At 48.0% G+C, this 19,131-nt stretch overlaps 1 protein-coding gene across 31 annotated transcripts in view; it reads right to left on the reverse strand.

Annotated features, from left to right (window-relative positions):
* The window catches only part of IL1R1 (interleukin 1 receptor type 1), an 85,846-nt gene that overhangs the window by 30,457 nt on the left and 36,258 nt on the right, over positions 1 to 19,131 (reverse strand). For 4 of the 31 annotated variants that reach the window (XM_081591515.1, XM_081591484.1, XM_081591516.1 and 1 more), the window contains exons 1-3: positions 17,478 to 17,598; positions 4,171 to 4,322; positions 788 to 878 (exon numbers count right to left, since the gene is read on the reverse strand). The gene's annotated coding sequence lies outside the window, so the exon portion shown is untranslated. Of the gene's footprint in view, positions 1 to 787; positions 879 to 3,231; positions 3,460 to 4,170; positions 4,323 to 16,592; positions 16,905 to 17,477; positions 17,599 to 17,977; positions 18,379 to 19,131 lie in introns of those variants that run through there. The other 27 variants (XM_081591487.1, XM_081591499.1, XM_081591481.1 and 24 more) reach the window with 12 other exon arrangements.

Here is a 19,131-nt window from a genome sequence, read left to right on the forward strand (position 1 = left end):
AAAAATTGCCACAGACATCCCAATCTTCGGCAACCACTATCGTGATCAGTCAGCAGCCATCATTATTGAGAACAGATCAGACCCTCCACCAGCAAAAAGGTTGTAACTCACTGAAGGCTCAGATGATGGTCAGCACTTTCTTAGCAATAAAGTATTTTCTAGTTAAGGTACATATATCGCTTTTTTATTGCTCATTTAATAGACTGCAGTATGGTGTAAACTTTCATATGTGCTGTGAAACAAAAAATTTGTGTGACTTGCTTTATTGTGGTGATCTAGAACCCAACTGCAGTATCTTTGAGGTGTGCCTGCAAATGCAGGGAATAAAAGGCATTCTAAGCATGAGAGACCAGCCTCGTCTCAGGTGGCACAGTGGTGAAGAATCTGCCTGCCAATGCAGGATTTGGGTTTAATTCCTGGGTCGGGAAGATCCCTTGGAGTAAGAAATGGCAACCCACTCCAGTATTCTTGCCTGGAAAATCCCATGGACAGAGGAGCCTGGCGGGCTACAGTGCTCAGAGTCACTAAGAGTCAGACACGACTGAGTGACTGAACATACACACACACATACACAAACATGCAAGCCTGAGAAACACCTCCATTCCCATTCTCCTCCACTTACCCTCAGCATGAAGACAATGATTTCTATACCTGGTTCAAGCCTTGAAACCTACCTCAGAGCAGTAAGGCCACATTCCTTAAATATCCTATAATTCTGACATTTTACTCACATAAATTAGCCTTCTCCCAAAATAATCGAGGTTAACAGTATTATCATCATATTTACCTTTAAACGTACTCAGATTATCAAATAAGATAGGAGGCTTTGATGTCCTGCCGTCTCTTTCTGTCACCCCGAGGAAGTGTGTTTTAAATCTCTACAATACAGAGGAAGAAAATACAGGGTTAATACATTTCCCAATTACCTGTTCCAGGCCAATCCATAACCCACATTTGTTTATTAAAAATGAGATAAAGACATCACAAAATCAACTCAATTCTGCCAGCTGTTAGTTACAAGCTCTGGCTTGCTCGATGAGTAGGCAGAGAAGACAAGGAAGGTGCCAAGCTGAATTCATAGTGTGTGTGTCTGAAGATATATCTCCGAATTACTTGTGGGCAAGCAACGTTTAATAACGACAAGCCCAAGACCAATGTGATCTTGGACACAACTCCTCCTCATTCAGCTTCCTCATCTATACAGATGAAGATGACTTCAGAGCCCTTTGTATCCTATTAGGTACATAAAACACTTCCCAGGTGGCTCAGTGGTAATGAATCTGCCTGCCAGTGCAGGAGACACAAGAGACATGGGTTCTATCTGTGGGTCAGGAAGATCCCTGGAGAAGGGAATGGCAACTCATTCCTGTATTCTTTCTGGGAAATTCCATAGACAGAGGAACCTGGAGGGCTACAGTTGCTGGGATGGCAGAAGAGTCAGACAAGACTTAGAAACTGAGAATGTACATAACCTAGATACATAAAACACAGGAGACCAGCCCCAGGGGTCCAGGTTTTACTTCGCCTGTCCTGGAACTGTTCTGGGAAAAAGGAGGAGGTAGGAGATACCCCCTTCCCCTCTGCAGGGGACTTTCTGTCCCCTGATGAATCCCTGTCATCCCCATGACCCTAGAACCAGGAGATCAGCTCCAGACCATGCGATGGGGGTTAAGAGTCACACAACCCAGGGAGCAAGGACAGTGGAGAAGAAGTAGGTAAAGATGCACCATCCAAGGCCATACTAAACATGCTCCCAACCAAAATTAACAAAATCCCCCTTATGCCCCAAAGTGACACAAAAATTCCAAGAGCAAAGCCAAACCAGACTAGCTTTCACCCTGAGAGTCCTTGAAAGGCTGGCCAAGTCAGAAAATCCCTCAGCAACATTCGTGTTCTGTTGTATGCCAGGCAGAATGGGAGTGCCAGTGACAAAAATAATTCTAAAAATTCAAACTAGAGACTTCCCTGGGTGTCTAGTGATGAAGACTGGTCTTCCAACACAAGGAGCACAGGTTCGATCCCTGGTCAGGGAACCGGGGACCCCACATGCCTCTTAGTGTGGCCAAAAATAAATAAAATATCATTTAAAAATTCAAAATAAATCAAGTGAAATACAAAATGAGAACCTGCTCTTCAACACACTCACAATTTAGGCATCAGCCACATGTGCAAGAAGATCCCCTGGAGAAGGAAATGGCAGCCCACTCCAGTATTCTTGCCTGGAGAATTCCATGGACAGAGGAGCCTGGTGGGCTACAGTCCATGGGGTCACAAACAGTCAGATATGACTGAGTGACTAACACTTTGACTTCACTTTCACATGTGATCACAAGATACATCCCACATACCCACACTGGATAGAAGCTCAGCCTCTGTGTCTCCGTTCCCCCTTTGGATAAAATTGGAACCATGATAATAGTATTCGTCCTTAAAGGACTATTGTGGGAATTAAATGAGCTACCACATGTGAAGGGCTTAGAATACTGTCTCGCAAATGGTCACTCTGAGTTAACTATTATCAGTCATCTCATGTTCTGATGACAGATATAAGTTCTGATAAAATTATTTTGAGATATCTATTCATTCCTTTATTCATTCACTGCGGAATCAATGACTGTATATTGAAGAGCTACCACATGCCTTGGAAGGAAAGCTATGACCAATCTAGACAGCATATTGAAAAGCAGAGACATCACTTTGCCGACAAACGTTCGTATAGTCAAAGCTATGATTTTTCCAGTAGTCGTGTATGGATGTGAGAATTGGATCATAAAGAAGGCTGAGCACCAAAGAATTGATACTTTTGAACTGTGGTGCTGGAAAAGACTCTTGAGAATCCCTTGGACAGCAAAGAGATCAAACCAGTCAATCATGAAGGAAATCAACCCTGAATATTCATTGGAAAGACTGATGCTGAAGTTGAAGGTCCAATACTTTGGCCACCTGATGTGACGAGCCAACTCATTAGAAAAGATCCTGAAGCTGGGAAAGATTGAGGGCAGGAGGAAAAGGGAGTGACAGAAGATGAGATGGTTAGATAGCATCACTAACTCAATGGACATGAGTTTGAGCAAACTCCAGAGGACGGTGGAGGACAAGGGAGCCTGGCATGCTACAGTCCATGGGGTCACAAAAAGTCAGACACAATCGAACAACAACTGTGTGCCTATGTCTATACTTGGTCCTGGGAACAAGACTAGAAATACTGACTCAAGGGCTCAAGGAGCTCACCAGCCAGCAGGGAGAGTGGGCATGTCCACAGAGTCACACCGTGATGCGGGACTGTCCATGCTGAGACAGCTGCCCCAGGCATGAGGTGAGCCTCATGGGAGGGGAGCACAGAGGCGATTCATCACGTTCCTGACCATAAGTCAGAGTTGAGGTGCAAAGTGGCAAAGCTTGGAGAGGCAGAAAGTGCTCAGAACATGAAGATCCTTGCTGAGGAGTGGGAACTGGAATCTGTAGGTGGCAAAAAAAAACCATTGAAAGGTTTTAAGCCACAGAGTAGTGTATGATCAGATTTTCTTTTTTTTTTTTTTGATGCAAATTTTGGCACCCACGTGGAATATAAACAGATGAGTGAGGAGGTGGGGAGAGTAGGCAGCCAGGGAGGGGCCATCCAGGTTGAGCAGGGATGCAAGCATGAGCAGCCAGCAGAGACAGATGGACAGAGGAGGGCATATCTGATATCTGAAACTCACTCGGAGGTGAGCCAGAGAAGCGGTGACTGAGTGGGTCTGGGACCCACCGGCCCTGAGTCACGCATGTGGTGCCAGCAAGGGGCAGGGCAAGGTGAGGAGGGTGGGTTCCAGTGCCCACAGAGCTGAGGAGATGCCCACGGGGGTGTCACTGACTGCACCGCCAGCCTGGGTCTCCTGGAACCACATGACAGACCCTGAGACCATGAGAGTTAGGTGAGAGTTAAGTGAAATCCACAAGGGATCCGGGACAACCTGGAGTTGAGACAGCTCAGACCTGCACTGGGAACATCATCACAAGATCACAGCTGGAGCTAAAGTGGGGTGACCCTGGGAAAGTGGGTGGGCAATGATTCTTACTAGGGTCACAGACCCCTTCAGAAATCAGATAAAACCCCGGAGCTGTTCCAAAGAAAAACACACCAACAGAAACAAAATATTTTGTATACAGTGGGAGATAGTCCAGAACTACCTTAAACACGGTGGGAAGCTTCCACTGTCGAGGAGAGAGGGCAGGTGAGGCCCTGGGGTGAACCAACCTGGTCACTGTGGAGAAGGTCTTTTCCTGTAGGAGGTGGGCCCACTTCTTAGGAGGGAGTCAGCATCTTCAGTGGCCACAGCTGCCTGGGGAACGAAGAGCACACGTGAGCGTGAACTTGAATGGAGACGGTTAAGTCATCCACCACTGCACAGGTCTCAAGGTGCCCAAAATAACAAAACAAGCTTACAAAGATGAGTCACGCATTTCAAGAGCACGTCCTTCTCAAGTCGGGGTGAGGAGTACGGAGGTTGACAACCCCTAGTTGGTTTTAATTAAAGACACACACCTGGTACTTTGCTGCACACTGGGGCACAGGAATGAGTCAAACCACCTCGAGGAGCCCATACCTTAAGGCACCTTGAGAATAACGCTCTGAGAAACTCTCCAGGTGCCAGGAGAAACTTCCAGGCCCTGTTTAAAAACAGGCTTCCTCTACGAATCGTCACTCTTCCTTTCCACTCTTCTTTAACATCTGCATTCCAAATTACATAATTTGCTGCTGAGGTTGTGTTGTTCAGTTGCTCAGTCGTGTCCAACTCTTTTCAACCCCATGGTCTGCAGCATGCCAGGCTCTTCTGTCCTCCACTATCTCTTGGAGTTTTCTCAAGTTCATGTCCGCTGAGTCAGTGACACTATCTAACCATCTCATCCTTTGTTGCCCTTTTCTCCTCCTGCCCTCAGTCTTTCCCAGCAAATTGGCTCTTTGCATCAGGTCGTCAAAGTACGGGAACTTCAGCTTCAGCATCATCAGTCCTGCCAATGGATATTCAGAGTTGATTTCCTTTAGGACTGACTAGTTTGATCGCCTTACAGTCCAAGGGACTCTCTGTCTGGGTGGCCCTGCACTGCATGGCTTATAGTGTCACTGAGTTATGTAAGCCCCTTCATCACGACAAGGCTGTGATCCATGAAGGGGTACATAATTTGAGAAAACTTCAGAAAGCTGAGATGGGATTGCCCTTCTGTGACATCCTGCAGACATTTCATCATCCACTCCCTGGTCTGCAGTTTACTTTTAGTATTCTGGAGTCTGATATTTTATTTTTTCTCAGGTCAGTATCATTTCCTTGGGCCTCTGAGAAGCTGGGAAAGCCTCAGCATAAGGGCTTTCAATGCCTAATGGGTAAAACAGCCTAAGTCAATGCCAAACCTTCCACGTAGACTAAATGTGCTAAATGCCACCCTTGTTATTCACTTTGGATTTACTGCGAGAAAGCACAGGGCATCGCATCAAGGTGTCAGAGCTCATCACCGTGAATCATAAGACACCAGATCAAAGACAAGCCTCCAGGATCTACCCATCCCCAAGCCCCTCCCGTTGAGGGGCTGAGAATGACGACAGCTAATGGGAGCCCTGTGGACGATCTCAGGGAGAAATTAACAGAGTGGGGCAGGGGGACAGCGGACGAGCAGAACGGATTTATTTGGGAGGCCCAGGAAATCTTCTGCAGAGAAGTGGACACCACACCCCCCTAACCACTTCATTTTCCCTCTTCCTCTTTGCCCCAGAAACTTCTTAAAAGGATTTTTATATCCATGCTGAATGGCCTGCCCTCTGCTCCCCAGTCTCATGGACCTTGTAAAATGTGTCACCTAGGCCACCACAGGCTCTTAGTTGCTCCACGTGCAGGGACCCCCCAGTCCCCATCTTATGGACGGCTCTACAGCACATGACCCCCACCCGCCCCTGCTCTGGGCCATCTCCCTGGAATGAGGGCTCACTCCTTCTCCTCCATCAGCTCCAGGCCGGCTCCTCTCCCAGCTCATCTGTAAGCCCTGTGTCCTTCTGCCTCCATGCTACCGCTACAGTGCTTCCCACGACTGTCATTCAATCTGATCTTCCTAGTCGGCCAGCTTCTCCTGTGACTTCTGATCCACTCTGAGTGGATTCTCTGATCAACAGCCTCTCCCACGGGCTCCTGCACACCTCCTTCCTCCACAGTTAAGAGACCCAAGTTACACAGGCTCTCCTTGACACCCTGCACTGGGTTCCTCAGGGACACAGGGCTCTGGCCACACTGGGCAGCTCCCCCAGTCACTGGAACTCCCTGCCTGGCCAAGGAAGAAGGGTACAGGGCAGACCCCCTGAGTCTCCCGCACTCCTCGGAGGAGGATGCCCCCTTACACATACTGCGTGTGTTAAGAGCTCAATAACACTTGTAGAAGTCAGGGGGGAAGGAAGGAGAGAGGGAGGGAGGGAGGGAAGAAGGAACCCACCCACCATCTTTGCACTAGACCAAAAAGGGACCAACATCCACCTGGAATGATGCAAGGGAAGCATGTGCTGCCCATGAGTCAGAGAACAGACAGAGGGGAGCCATCATAGGGGCTGGAGATGGCTGAGACTTGCCCGGGAGAAGGTGGACCAGTGCCTAAGGCGTTGGACAAAGGCGCACAGCTGGAGGGGAGAGGAGGTCCGAGGGAGTGGGGAGCAGGAGCTGGACTGGAGACGGAGCACTTCAATGCCACAAGGAATTCTGGGTCAGCATCGCCCCCCTTATCCAGAGGAAACTTAGCAAAGATTTCAAAAATGGTGTTTTGAAATCGATTTGTAATAAAATTCAATATATCCTTTTATTTGTTATTTGTTGCTTTTTCATTGCTGCTTTTAATATATTGACACATATATGTGGAACCTAGAAAAATGATACAGATGAACTTATTTGCAAACCAGAAATACAGACACCGACATAGAGAACAAATGTATGGATACCAAGGGAAGAAATGGGGTGGGAGGAATTGGGAGACTGGGACTGACATACACACACTATCGATACTGTGTATAAAATAGATGACTAATGAGAACCTTCTGCACAGCACAGGGAGTTCTACTCAATTCTCTGTGGTGACCTAAGTGGGAAGGGAAACCGAAAAAGACTCGGTAGAGCTGACTCACTTTGCTGTGCAGCAGAAACTAAAAACATCGTAAAGCAACAAAACACTGACAAAAATAAAAATTATCCTTTTAGAAAATATCTGCAGCCACTGATTTATTCCACCATGTTATTTCTCAGGTGAATTTTCCACATAAAATAAGATGATTAACTCCCCCAGGAAATGAACAAGTGCCCCCCGCCCCCTGCCTTTATTATGTACAAAATTTCCCAGACTTGCTGACATCGTCTCCATAGCAACTTCCAGCTGATATGCAGAGGTGCAGCGGTGCACTGAGGTGCCCAGGGTACTGTCTGATCCAGGGCAGTCATGGAGGGATGGGATGACCGGAAGCCTGGGCCAATCACCCCCTCCATCACTCCAGGACAGGTGCACCAGGAGTAAAAACAGGGCATAGCTTTCTACGATGCTCCTTGAAACAGCAAGCCATCATGAACTCCCCAAGCAGAGCCGCCGTTGCTTCTTGGGGATAACATCTGGAAACCAGCACATCACAGCATCACTAGGTGGTCCATGGAACATACATACACAGCTACAGGTTTATTAAAGATACTGTGAAAATGAAAACCTGAGGCATAAAGCAATTTCCTATTAGATCCAGAAAGACAAACTTCAATTGAGCTAAATTAAGAACAGAGACTAAGTATCAGAATTTACAATGAACATACTGGCCCCAAGAAAGCTCCACTTCCAGGAAGGACAGACTTCATCCATAGCGCCTTCCTGTCACTGTAAGAAATTGCAAACCCAGTGCAAACAAAGGAAAAGAGATATGGTGGGGGTAGGGGTGCTGTCATAAGAACCGAAGGCGTTTCCTCAAGGCCCAGAGTCCCAGTGCAGGGGGAGGGGACATTTGCTTCCACCGTGTGGCCACAAAGAATCTATTACTATTAAGGCCTTCTTATTCTTGAGGAATTTCCTTCTTGTTTCTGAGGAATTCCACCTCATTGTGAATCTTGTCTTCCAGGACAGAAGCCAGGCATGCAGGGGCTGAGGTGGCATAAAGCGGACACACACACAGCAGGCACACACACAGAGCAGACACACACAGAAGATGCAGGAAGACACATGTGTGTCTGGGCTGCGCTGTCCACACAGGGCCTACAGGCGGCATTGCTACGTGGGGTTCAGGGGGTTTCTATCCACAGTAACCTCCAAGCCTGACTCCCCAGCCCGCCCCCAGCTCCATCCCATACTGTGGAGGCCCTTAGCGTGCCCACAGGCAGGCATCCCTGCCCCCTTACTCCCACCCTGCCACATACAGCCCTGGCCACTCTGCAGACCAGGGAGGCCCTCAGGCAGTGGAGTCCACAGAGGACCACCAGGAAAGAGGCCTGCATCCACCCTGGAATCCCAGAGCAGGCTATCTGGGCAGGGAATTCCAGGGCTCCTGGGTTCTGGACCATCCTCTAAGCTCTAAGACTCCTGGCCATGCTGAGGCCTGTGGCCAGCTGATAAGCAGAGCAGAAGCCTCCAGAGTACAGGGTCTGGGGGACTTCCCTAGTGGTCCAGTGGTTAAGGGGCTTCCCAAGTGGCTCAGAGGTAAAGAATACTCCAGCTAATGCACAAGATGCAGGAGACACAGGTTTAATCCCTAGATGGGAAGATGATCTAGAGAAGGAAATGGCAGCCCTCTCCAGTATTCTTGCCCAGAGAATCCCGTGGACAGAGCGGCCTGGTGGGCTACAGTCCTCGGAATCACAAAGAGTCAGACATGCCCAAGCACACACACCACACCAGTGGTTAAGACTCTGTGCTCCCACTGTGAGGGGGCACAGGTTCAATTCCTGGTCGGGGAACTAAGATCCCACATGCCACACAACCAAAACCAAAACCAAACAAACAAAAAATATAGGGCCTGGGTGGGATCTAGCCTATCTGAGTTTAAGGGAAGTTTCTGCAGAAACCCAAGGAAACATATTGTGGCCCTAAGGAGCCCCTCCCTCTTCCAGGGACCTGAAGTAACAGAGCCCCGCCTCTCAATACAGAAGGGAAGTCAAGTGAAAGTCCCTCAGTCGTGTCCGACTCTTTGTGACCCCATGGACTATATAGTCCATGAAATTCCCCAGGCCAGAATACTGGAGTGGGTTGTCATTCCTTTCTCCAGGTGATCTTCCCAACCTAGGGATTGAACCCAGGTCTCCCGCATTGCAGACATATTCTTTACCAGCTGAGCCATAAGGAGGAAATCCTAATGGTACTTTCCATGTTTCCACTTCATGCCAACTCACTCTCCACACTGAGAGTCTCCCTGTAAACTCTGTGTCTCCCTGTACAGACACAGACAGAATCATTTAATATGACTTCTCATCCCCAAAATTAACAGACACAGCCTACATGTATGCCTGATATAATGGAGAAATATTCAGCGAATGACACTGTAACTAATTCACCTATAACAAAAAGAGACAGTGTATGAGTCCCCAGGGAAAGCAAAGACTATAAAGCAGATTCTTTAGCTAATGAAATGTCACCACCCACATGCTCTATGGAAAATTAGTGGAAACATGCATGGGGAATGGATTATGGTATTAAAATGAAGCCCATAATGAGGACCTTCACCTCTGACAAGCATTCAGCCAGCTATTAAACAGTTGATATTAAGACTAAAAATGTCAGTTTTAAAGACAAGGCAATAAAAGAACTTATAAAGCCAGAGAACTACATGATGGTGGAAAACACTTTAGAATTCTATGTTTACATAAGTCTTTGTTTCTTAAGCTAGAGCCACACAACCCCAGAGAGAAACTGCCAACAGCCAGGGAGCTCAGTGTCTATCTTCCTGCAGCAACGATTCTCCGTGAGGATTTTCTGGGGGAAGTTTTTATATTAATATAAAATGAATTACATTTATTATTTTATGTTAATATAAAATGTTATGTTATATTTATATAATACATACATACATTAATACAAAATTTTATATTAATATAAAGTAATAAATTAAATGTAATTTAAATATGTATTTAAATATACTATAAACTTTTATATTAATATGTATCAATATCTTATATTAATATAAACATTTATATTAACATAAAATTAATTACAAATTATTTTATATTAGTAATTTTTATATTAGAGGATACAGTACTATGTCATGAAGCAGAAAGAAAAGTCTGCAAGAGATAAAACATGAGACAAAAAACCATCCCTTAAGGTGACATCACAGAGTGCTCAGCCGAGCATCCACTCTTGATTTTCCAAGAGGAACGTTTTGGAGGTAAAACCTGAGAGGCACTGTCCTAGGTAAGCAGCACAGTCACCCCTACTCAGTCTCCCTGACACACCCACAAGGCTGGACACATGGGCTAAGTCCAAGGACAGAGAGGACCCCAGGCGGGCTCTACACTGGGAAGGAGAACTTGGATGTGTCCACCTGGGGGTCACCACAGTGTACTCCTGAGTGACACGACTGTTCCCATTCTGCAGAGATGAACGACACATCCCAAACCTCGACCACATGCCCAGCATGGCTGTCACCGATCCTCCCCCGAGAAAGAGCCTTCCACGACTCTGACCAAACAAAACCATCCCGCCAGAGGCGGCAGGAATATACATCCTCCCCCCAAACCCCAAAGTCCAAAAACCCCTGAGATATTGGCGATCTTCCTATCAGCAGACAGATGCAAAAGTGTAGCTCACAGAACTGCCTTAGTTACCCAAACAAACGGGGCAGGGAAAGTTTTTGTTTTTTATCATAAGGATATCACGAATAGGACATGAAGATAAAGTAAAAATAGCCACAGAGGTTTCCGGTGTTGCTAGGAATTCTAAGCTATTCGGCTCTTACACAGCACCATATTGGTGGTGTCACATGGGTTTTCAGGGAAGAGGTGAAAATGAGGCACAGGGCAGGGGGAAGTGATGACTGTCACAAGCAGGCTACAGACAGGAACGCCCTTGACCGCCAGGCTGGCTTTTGGCAAGGTCTCCACTCTACCTTCCTCGGGCTCCTGGACCAGAGAAACCAGACTGAGTGATGGAAGTGACCCTGGGCTCCATCCCTGGCGCCTTTTTAATCTATTGACCGGGAACTTCTGCAGAAACTAATGCCTGTGACCAGCAGATTCTTGTGTAAGTGAATACTGAAAGAAGAACTAAAGAGCTTCTTGATGAAAGTGAAAGAGGAGAGTGAAAAAGTTGGCTTAAAGCTCAATATTCAGAAAACTAAGATCATGGCATCTGGTCCCATCACTTCATGGCAAATAGATGGGGAAACAGTGGAAACAGTGTCAGACTTGATTTTTGGGGGCTCCAAAATCACTGCTGATGGTGATTGTAGCCATGAAATTAAAAGACGCTTACTCCTTGGAAGGAAGGTTATGACCAACCTAGATAGCATATTTAAAAGCAAAGACATTACTTTGCCAACAAAAGTCTGTCTAGTCAAGGCTATGGTTTTTCCAGTGGTCATGTATGGATGTGAGAGTTGGACGGTGAAGAAAGCTGAGCGCCGCAGAATTGATGCTTTTGAACTGTGGTGTTGGAGAAGACTCTTGAGAGTCTCTTGGACTGCAAGGAGATCCAATCAATCCATCCTAAAGGAGATCAGTCCTGGGTGCTCATTGGAAAGACTGATGTTGAAGCTGAAACTCCAATACTTTGGCCACCTCATGAGAAGAGTTGACTCATTTGAAAAGACCCTGATGCTGGGTAGGATTGGGGGCAGGAGGAGAAGTGTACGAAAGAGGATGAGATGGTTGGATGGCATCACTGACTCGATGGACATGGGTTTGGGTAGACTCCGGGAGTTGGTGATGGACAGAGAGGACTGGCGTGCTGCAATTCATGGGGTCGCAAAGAGTCAGACACAACTGAGCGACTGAACTGAACTGAACTGAAAGGTCTCCAGTCAATAACATCTGCGTAACAAAAGGCGTTTTGCTGTGTCTCTGGTCAATAACGTGTTAAGCACACTGCCTTGCCCCTTCCAGCATCTTATCCTCCAGCACAGCCCCAACCCAGACACTTGCCAAAGGCTCTGAGACAGAGTGCGGCCACACAAGACTTGCAGAGTCGACAGAGAGAGAGAGGATGCCTGGAGCACTGGCTCCTGCTCAGGTGAGAACAGTCCCGCTTCCCAGAGTGGGGTCCACAGATGAGTCTCAGAGGACCAGACAGTCTCTGCAAGAATCTTTCAGGGTTTTCACTCCTGGGGTTTTTTCTTACTGAAGTAAAACATGCATACAGTGAAACACACAACAAATTTTACGTCTACAATCCTGTAAACCAGGACAACTGTAGAAACATCCCCATCAGGATACAGACAGCCCCATCAGGATACAGACATTTCCATTTCCATCTCCTCTGAGTTCCTGTGAGCCTCTGCACAATCACCTCCTGGTAATGCATGTGGCCCCACCCAGCTGATTTCTATCATCTCCTCCACAACCTTCTGACAGTTAGAGCGTGTGCACCCCCAATGGCCAGCTCACACCTGCTACTATTCTTGCTGTTTAGCCACTAGGTTGTGTCCAACTCTTCTGCAACCCCATGTAGAGTAGCCCACCAGGCTCCTCTGTCCATGGGATTCTCCAAGCAAGAGTACTGGAGTGGGTTTCCAAGTCCTTCTCCAGGGGATCTTCCTGACCCAGGGATCGAACCCTTGTCTCCTGCATCGGCAGGCAGGTTCTTAACCACTGAGTCACCTGGGAAGCTCCTGCTACCATCGGTGCCTTGCTGTTTCAGGGTGCATGCCTGCTTTAGTGCTTTCATTACTTACTACCAATCAATGCAGCGAAAGCAGTGGTTCTCAACGGGGCCAGTACGCCCCTCAAGAGAGCACTCTGGAAACTGTGGAGAAGGGGACTCTCTGGGTGGTCATTTAGTGGCAGAGACCATGGATTCCACATGTCTGGAATAGCACCCTCCCACCCAACAGTGAAGACCTGGCCCTCAGCCTGCTTAAATCCCAGGCTCCCACAGACCTTCATGCTGACAGAAGCATCATTTACCACTTTGGGAGCCTGGTACCCCTATTCCATCCTCCACTGGGATAAAATACATTTTGCTCGCACAGTTTCATAGATACTGAATTTTCCTGGGATGTAATCACTGTGAAAACGGAGGGAAGACTGGCCTTCCATCACCACACAGACCTTGATCACGGGTCAGTCCTCACCTAGGGGTGCATGGATCTCTGCCACAATGTGTCTGCTCCAGGCTACATGGGCAGGCATCCTGCACCCCTGCACTCAGTCTGCATAAAACACCATTGACTTCATCAGACCAGTTTGGCCCTACCCAAGCATCCACACACCAAAATACATCATTTTAACCCAAATTACTTTACTTATTCCTTACATATACTACTATATTATTTGGAAATTATGTTGTAGCTAAGTTTTATTATATCAACTCAGAATTGTAAAGGGGGGGTTTAAAATATTTTCATGAAAAGGGAGTATTCGTTTAGACCATGAAATTTTTGCACCTTGTTTTATGTCCCTGGACATGTTCTAGTGTCTCCTGATTTACAATCTATGGGAACTTGAATAGAATTTGTATGCTACTGTTGTGTGAAAACTGTATAAATCTTAATTATGTTGAATTGGTTCATAGCGCTTTACAAGCCTACTTTTCCATTCATTCTATTAATTTTTGAGAATTTGATATTGAAACTCCAACTAAAAATATTAATTTATCTACTTAAAAAATAATTGTAATTTATAGTGAAACTATATGTAATTTTGTTCTGTATTTTCCAAATCTCCTGTAACTGTGTTATCATACTTTCATAATTTAAAAAATAAAAAAGAAAGAAAAAGGAGGGATATTGTGTTTTGAGTGAGATGAGAGGCACCAGTCTAAAGTGATAGCATCAGACTCAATTTGACTCTTGGTCAGGAGCCATTGGCTGTATTTTCAGGGGTCCATGAGTTCCATAGGGGCTCAGATGGTAACGAATCTGCCTGCAATGTAGGAGACCTGGGTTCGATCCCTGGGTTGGGAAGATCCCTTGGACTAGGTCATGGCAACACATTCCAGTATCCTTGCCTGGAGAATCCCATGGACAGAGGAGCCTGGTGGGCTGCAGTCCATGGGGTTGCGAAGAGCCAGACACCATTGACTGACATGTCCACTTCACGAGTTCTCTGGTTTGGGAAGCCAGCTGTGCGGAGCCTGGGATGCCAAGCTGCTCCTCCATCAACAGCACCCTGAGTCCCCGTGAAACCCAGCTACCAAACTGCACTTTAGTGGAGGTTATTTGAGTGATGGCCTGAAACTTGCTCTTTGTACCTCTTAAATGGGGACTTTCAGGAGCCAGTGCCTGCTTCTCTCTACCAGGAATGCTTTTGCACCTCCTGAGCGTTTCTTTCTCATCTTGAAGACACGGGAAGCTGTGCTATGTCAGGTCTCCTCTTTTCCACTGCCTGCAGGAAAATGTGTTGGTGTTGTGGGCCTCAGCTACTCGTCAGAACCACCCTGGGGACTCTAGGAACCCCAGTGCCCCAGGCACACTCCGAGATGCTTGTGAGTTTGCCCTGCAGTCCCATCCAGCAGTGCTGAGAGTGCCCTGGGTGGCGCCGAGAAGCCGGCAGGATGGAGCGGTGTGCTTTCTTTTGTTCCTGCAGCCCCACTGGGGTCACCCAATAAGGTACACCCTGAAAGAGAGTCAAAGTGTCAGTCACTCAGTCGTGCCCGACTCTTTGTGACCCCACGGACTGCAGCCCACCAGGTTCCTCTGTCTATGGGATTTCCCAGGTAAGAATACTGGAGTGGATGCCCATTCCCTTCTCCCAGCAGATCTTCCCAACCCAGGGACTGAACCCAGATTCCTGCATTGCAGGCCAATTCTTTACCATCTGAGCCACCAGGGAAGCCCCTAAGGTACACACTAGTACCTATAAAATAAACAACAATGACCTACTGTACACCACAGCAAACTTTATTCAATACCCTGTGGTAAACCATAATGGGTGCAGGGCGGGGGGAAGATTCAAGAGGGACAGGACATATATATACTTATGGCTGATTCATGCTGTTGTATCGCAGAAGACAACACAACACTGTAAAGCAATTATCCTCCAATTAAAAATAAATTTTAAAAAAACATAATGGGAAAGAATCTGGAAACTGAAGAGTTGAATAACTGAATTACTTTGCTGTATATCTGAATTACTGTGAATCAACTACACTTCAATTTTAAAAAGTACATAGTTCATCAAGCTTTATCTTTTATACATTTCTAGATTTTACTTTGTCTCCACTTTAAAATAAAATTTTTTTGATGTGTACCATCTTCATTGAATTTATTACAATACTGCTGCTGTTTCATGTTTTGGTTTTGTGGCCCTGTGGCATGTGGGGTGTTAGCTCCCCTGACCAGGGACTCAACCCGCACCTCCTGCCTTGGAAGGTGACATCTTAACCATGGGACCACCAGGGACGTCCTTGTCTCCACTGTTGTTTTGCTTTCTTCCCATTTTTAATTCATGGTGCTGAACTCAAAAGTATGCTGGTGACCCACAACCCTGGGGAAGCCAGCCCCTTTCCACACTCAGTGAGATCACTCTGCAAGTTCCTGCGTGCCACAGCCAGGAGGCTGCAACAGCACTGCCTAGGGCCCCAGTACGTAATGGGGTTCAAGGGGAGGCAAAGCTGCTCACAGTGCAGATCCTGTCAGCACACCTGACACCCTGGAAGACAGGAAAACACAGGCAACTGCCGGCTGACAGCAGCAGACGGGGAGCAACAGGAGGCAGAGTCTCTGACGACTCCTGTCCTTCAAAGCGGTGTGTTCACATTGAGTTTGTCACGTATTAATAGCATAAAAATAACCCCTGTGCTTCCCTAACCCCAGTGCTAAGGGAGCTTCACTGCAGTTGTCCAGCTTTGCCACTTTGATCACTGATATGCTCTCCACAACCTCTCTGCCTACTTCCAGATGGACACACCTGCCACAGATGCAGCCCAGTCACAGGCTCTCCATCTGTCCCTGTCCAGGAGCATGGCTGAGCCAGAGTGTATCGAGTGATGCTCAGGACAACCACACCTGGTCCACAGGGACAAATCTCCAAGAATCCCATTAGGCAGAGAGGCCTCCAATGTCCTCTACTTCACCAAGCAGACTCCTGTCCAATCAAGGACAGCGATTAGCATCCATCTTGTTCACTACTCTGTCCTCAGGACTTATCATAGAGGAGTACCCGGCACACAGTAGACACTCGATAAACATTTGTTAAGTAAACTGTTGTTTAGTCACTCAGTCATGTCTGACTCTTTGCGAATCCATGGACTGTAGCTTGCCAGGCTCCCTGTCCATGGAACTCTCTAGGCAGAATACTGGAGTGGGTTGCCATTCCCTTCTCCAGGGGATCTTCCCGACCCAGAGATCAAACCCAGGTCTCCTGTATTATGGGGAGATTCGTTACCATCTGAGCACCAGGGGGTATGACTATAAAATACTAAATGAAGTACTGAATAGGATATAAAATAGGTAAGAAAGAACCCACCTGCCAATGCAAAAGACACAAGAGACGTGGGTTTGATCCCTGGGTCGGGAAGATCCGCTGGAGAAGGGAATGACAACCCACTCCAGTACTCTTGCTTGGAGAATCCCATGGACAGAGGAGCCCGGCCAGCTACAGTCCATGGGGTCGCAGAGAGTCAGACACGACTGAGCGCCTTAGCGCACAGCATGTGGAGTCCAGAGGTTTCTGTCTCCTTCTGGGTGCCAGCCCTCCACCAAGGTAATCACCCCATCTAAGCTTCTGTTTCCTCCGCTGTAACAGGAGGGTGATAACCGCATGTCTCTCGGGAGACTGCTGGGAGGATAAAAGAGCAGTAAGTGTAAAGGGCCTTATAAACTGTAAAGTGCTGCACATGCCTGTTGTGAATGAGTGTCATCCTAGTGTCTGTAGCTACACCACTCAGTGTCAACCTTCATCTGGAGGAGCCACAAGTTACACTTCCCCACGGTGTTTAGGGCATTCATAACTTTATCTCCTCCAGGAGACAACCCTTTCGAGCCCAAATCCCTAGGAGGGCCACTCCCAAACCAGTTCAACTTGGCCGGATTAAAACGCCTGCAAGCAATTTACAGACACACCCTAGAATAAACCTCCAGAAAGACTGCCAAGTTCCCCAAAGACAGATTTGAACAGCTTTTACTCCTGGTTCACACAGAATAAAAACAACCACCCTCCCCGCAAAAAGAACAACAACAACAAAACAGATTAAACCGCCATCACCTTCTTTCAAGACAAACTGACAACCAAAAGTAAGAGAAAGGACGTTTGCTTTCTGCGCGGTGTGCAGGGAAAGGGGACGCCCCGCGCGAAGGTGCCAAAGCGACAGTCGTCCCCTCCCCACCCCAACCTCTCCCCCAGCCCTCCTACCTGGCGCCCGGCGGTCGGGTGCGGGGAGGCCGGGCGGGCGGAGGCGCCCTGGGAGCCGGCGCATCACATCCCCGCGGTCCGGACCCGGACCCGCGCTCCCTGCCGGCTCCGCCTCGCGCCCGGGGAAGTGCGGGCGCGGCTTCAGCTCGGTCTCCGCTGGGGCGGGGACGGCTCCCACTCCGCCCCACCAGGGAGCCGGGAGGCCGCTGGCCCCTTCCGGCGCCGCCCTCCCCTTGGCATCTCCGCGCAGGACCCTGGACGGCGGCCGCGCGCGCGCCCCTCGGGACAGAGAGGGGACGACTCACTGTGACCTCGGCCCCGTGGATGTCCCCCACCCCCACGGTGGGGCCCCTGGGCACGATTTCCAGCGGAGCTCTCGACCCCCGGGACGCTCACACTCCTGTCCCCAAGCCTGACATTCAGCCAGCCTCCGGCGCTTTGTTGAACTTCTCTGAACCTCTGTTTCCTCTTCTGCGAAAAGGGATTGTAACAGCACCCACCTCGTGGAGCAGTTGCGGGTATTCAAGGCGCTGTGCCGTAAACCTGGGGCCAGGCGCAGAGTTGATGCTCCACCAATCACCTTCTGCTTTTATTGTTACTGTTAGGCGCCCGGACGAGAGAACAGCAGTGCATGTGGTCCAATCTTGGTATCAGACTTCTTGTCCAGACCTCGTGGGCTTTTAACCTTAAAACTCACTGAAGTTCGTTTTGAACTCAGAGGAATGCAATGAATGGGTCACACCTACACCTCCGTGGGAAGGGTGGGCGGAGGGAGGAGGCTGAGGCCCCAGTGCGCCCCCTTGGTTCCAAGCAACCCTTCCTTTTCCAATCTGTGCCTCCAGCGAGTGACTGGCCCCCAGCTTGTTTTGAGGACTTCACAGGCCGACCTCCCAGGAGACATGGAGTCAACGATAATTGTTTCCTTCCTAATAGAACACACCACCCCTTCCTGTATCCCTTCCCGCCTGGGCAGAGGCTGATGTCCCTCACCCATCTCTTGATAATCCACATCAGAAACTCAGGAACTGAGATGACCTCAGCTGCCCCAGATAATTCTGAAATGGAAGAAAGCATAAACCGTCCAGCAGCCACAGCTCTTCTGCCCTAATGCCTGCCTTGCGACTGCAAATGATGATATTTTCTCATTTTTTTTTTTCTTTTTCTTTTATCTGGTTCCAGAATTCGTATGGTTGGTTCCTGTTTCTCTGAGGAACAGCCTTCAATCCAGGGCTGGTGATAAAGCATTATGAAAACTCATCACATATCCCATCTCGTAGTGAATTCCTATTTTAGGTGATGGTTCTCAAAACCCAACATGCATGTTAGAATCACCAAGAGGATCTGGACTGCTGATGCTCAGATCAGTGTCACCAGAATCTCTGCAGCTGAGACCCAAATATCAGAGTTTTGAAATCTCCCATGCATGTGTGCTAAGTCACTTCAGTCATGTCCAACTCTTAGCAACCCCATGAACTGTAGCCTGTCAGGCTTCTCTGTCCATGGAATTTCCCAGGCAAGAACACTGGAATGGGTTGCCATGCCCTCCTCCAAGGGATCTTCCTGACCAGGGATCAAACCCTTGTCTCTTACGTCTCCTGCATTGGCAGGCAATTTCTTTACCACTAGTGCCACTGCAGTCCCTTGGATTGCAAGG

This window comes from Giraffa tippelskirchi, chromosome 4, assembly GCF_054371585.1.
Source record: "Giraffa tippelskirchi isolate mGirTip1 chromosome 4, T2T-mGirTip1v1.2.pri, whole genome shotgun sequence".
Lineage (NCBI taxonomy): Eukaryota > Metazoa > Chordata > Mammalia > Artiodactyla > Giraffidae > Giraffa > Giraffa tippelskirchi.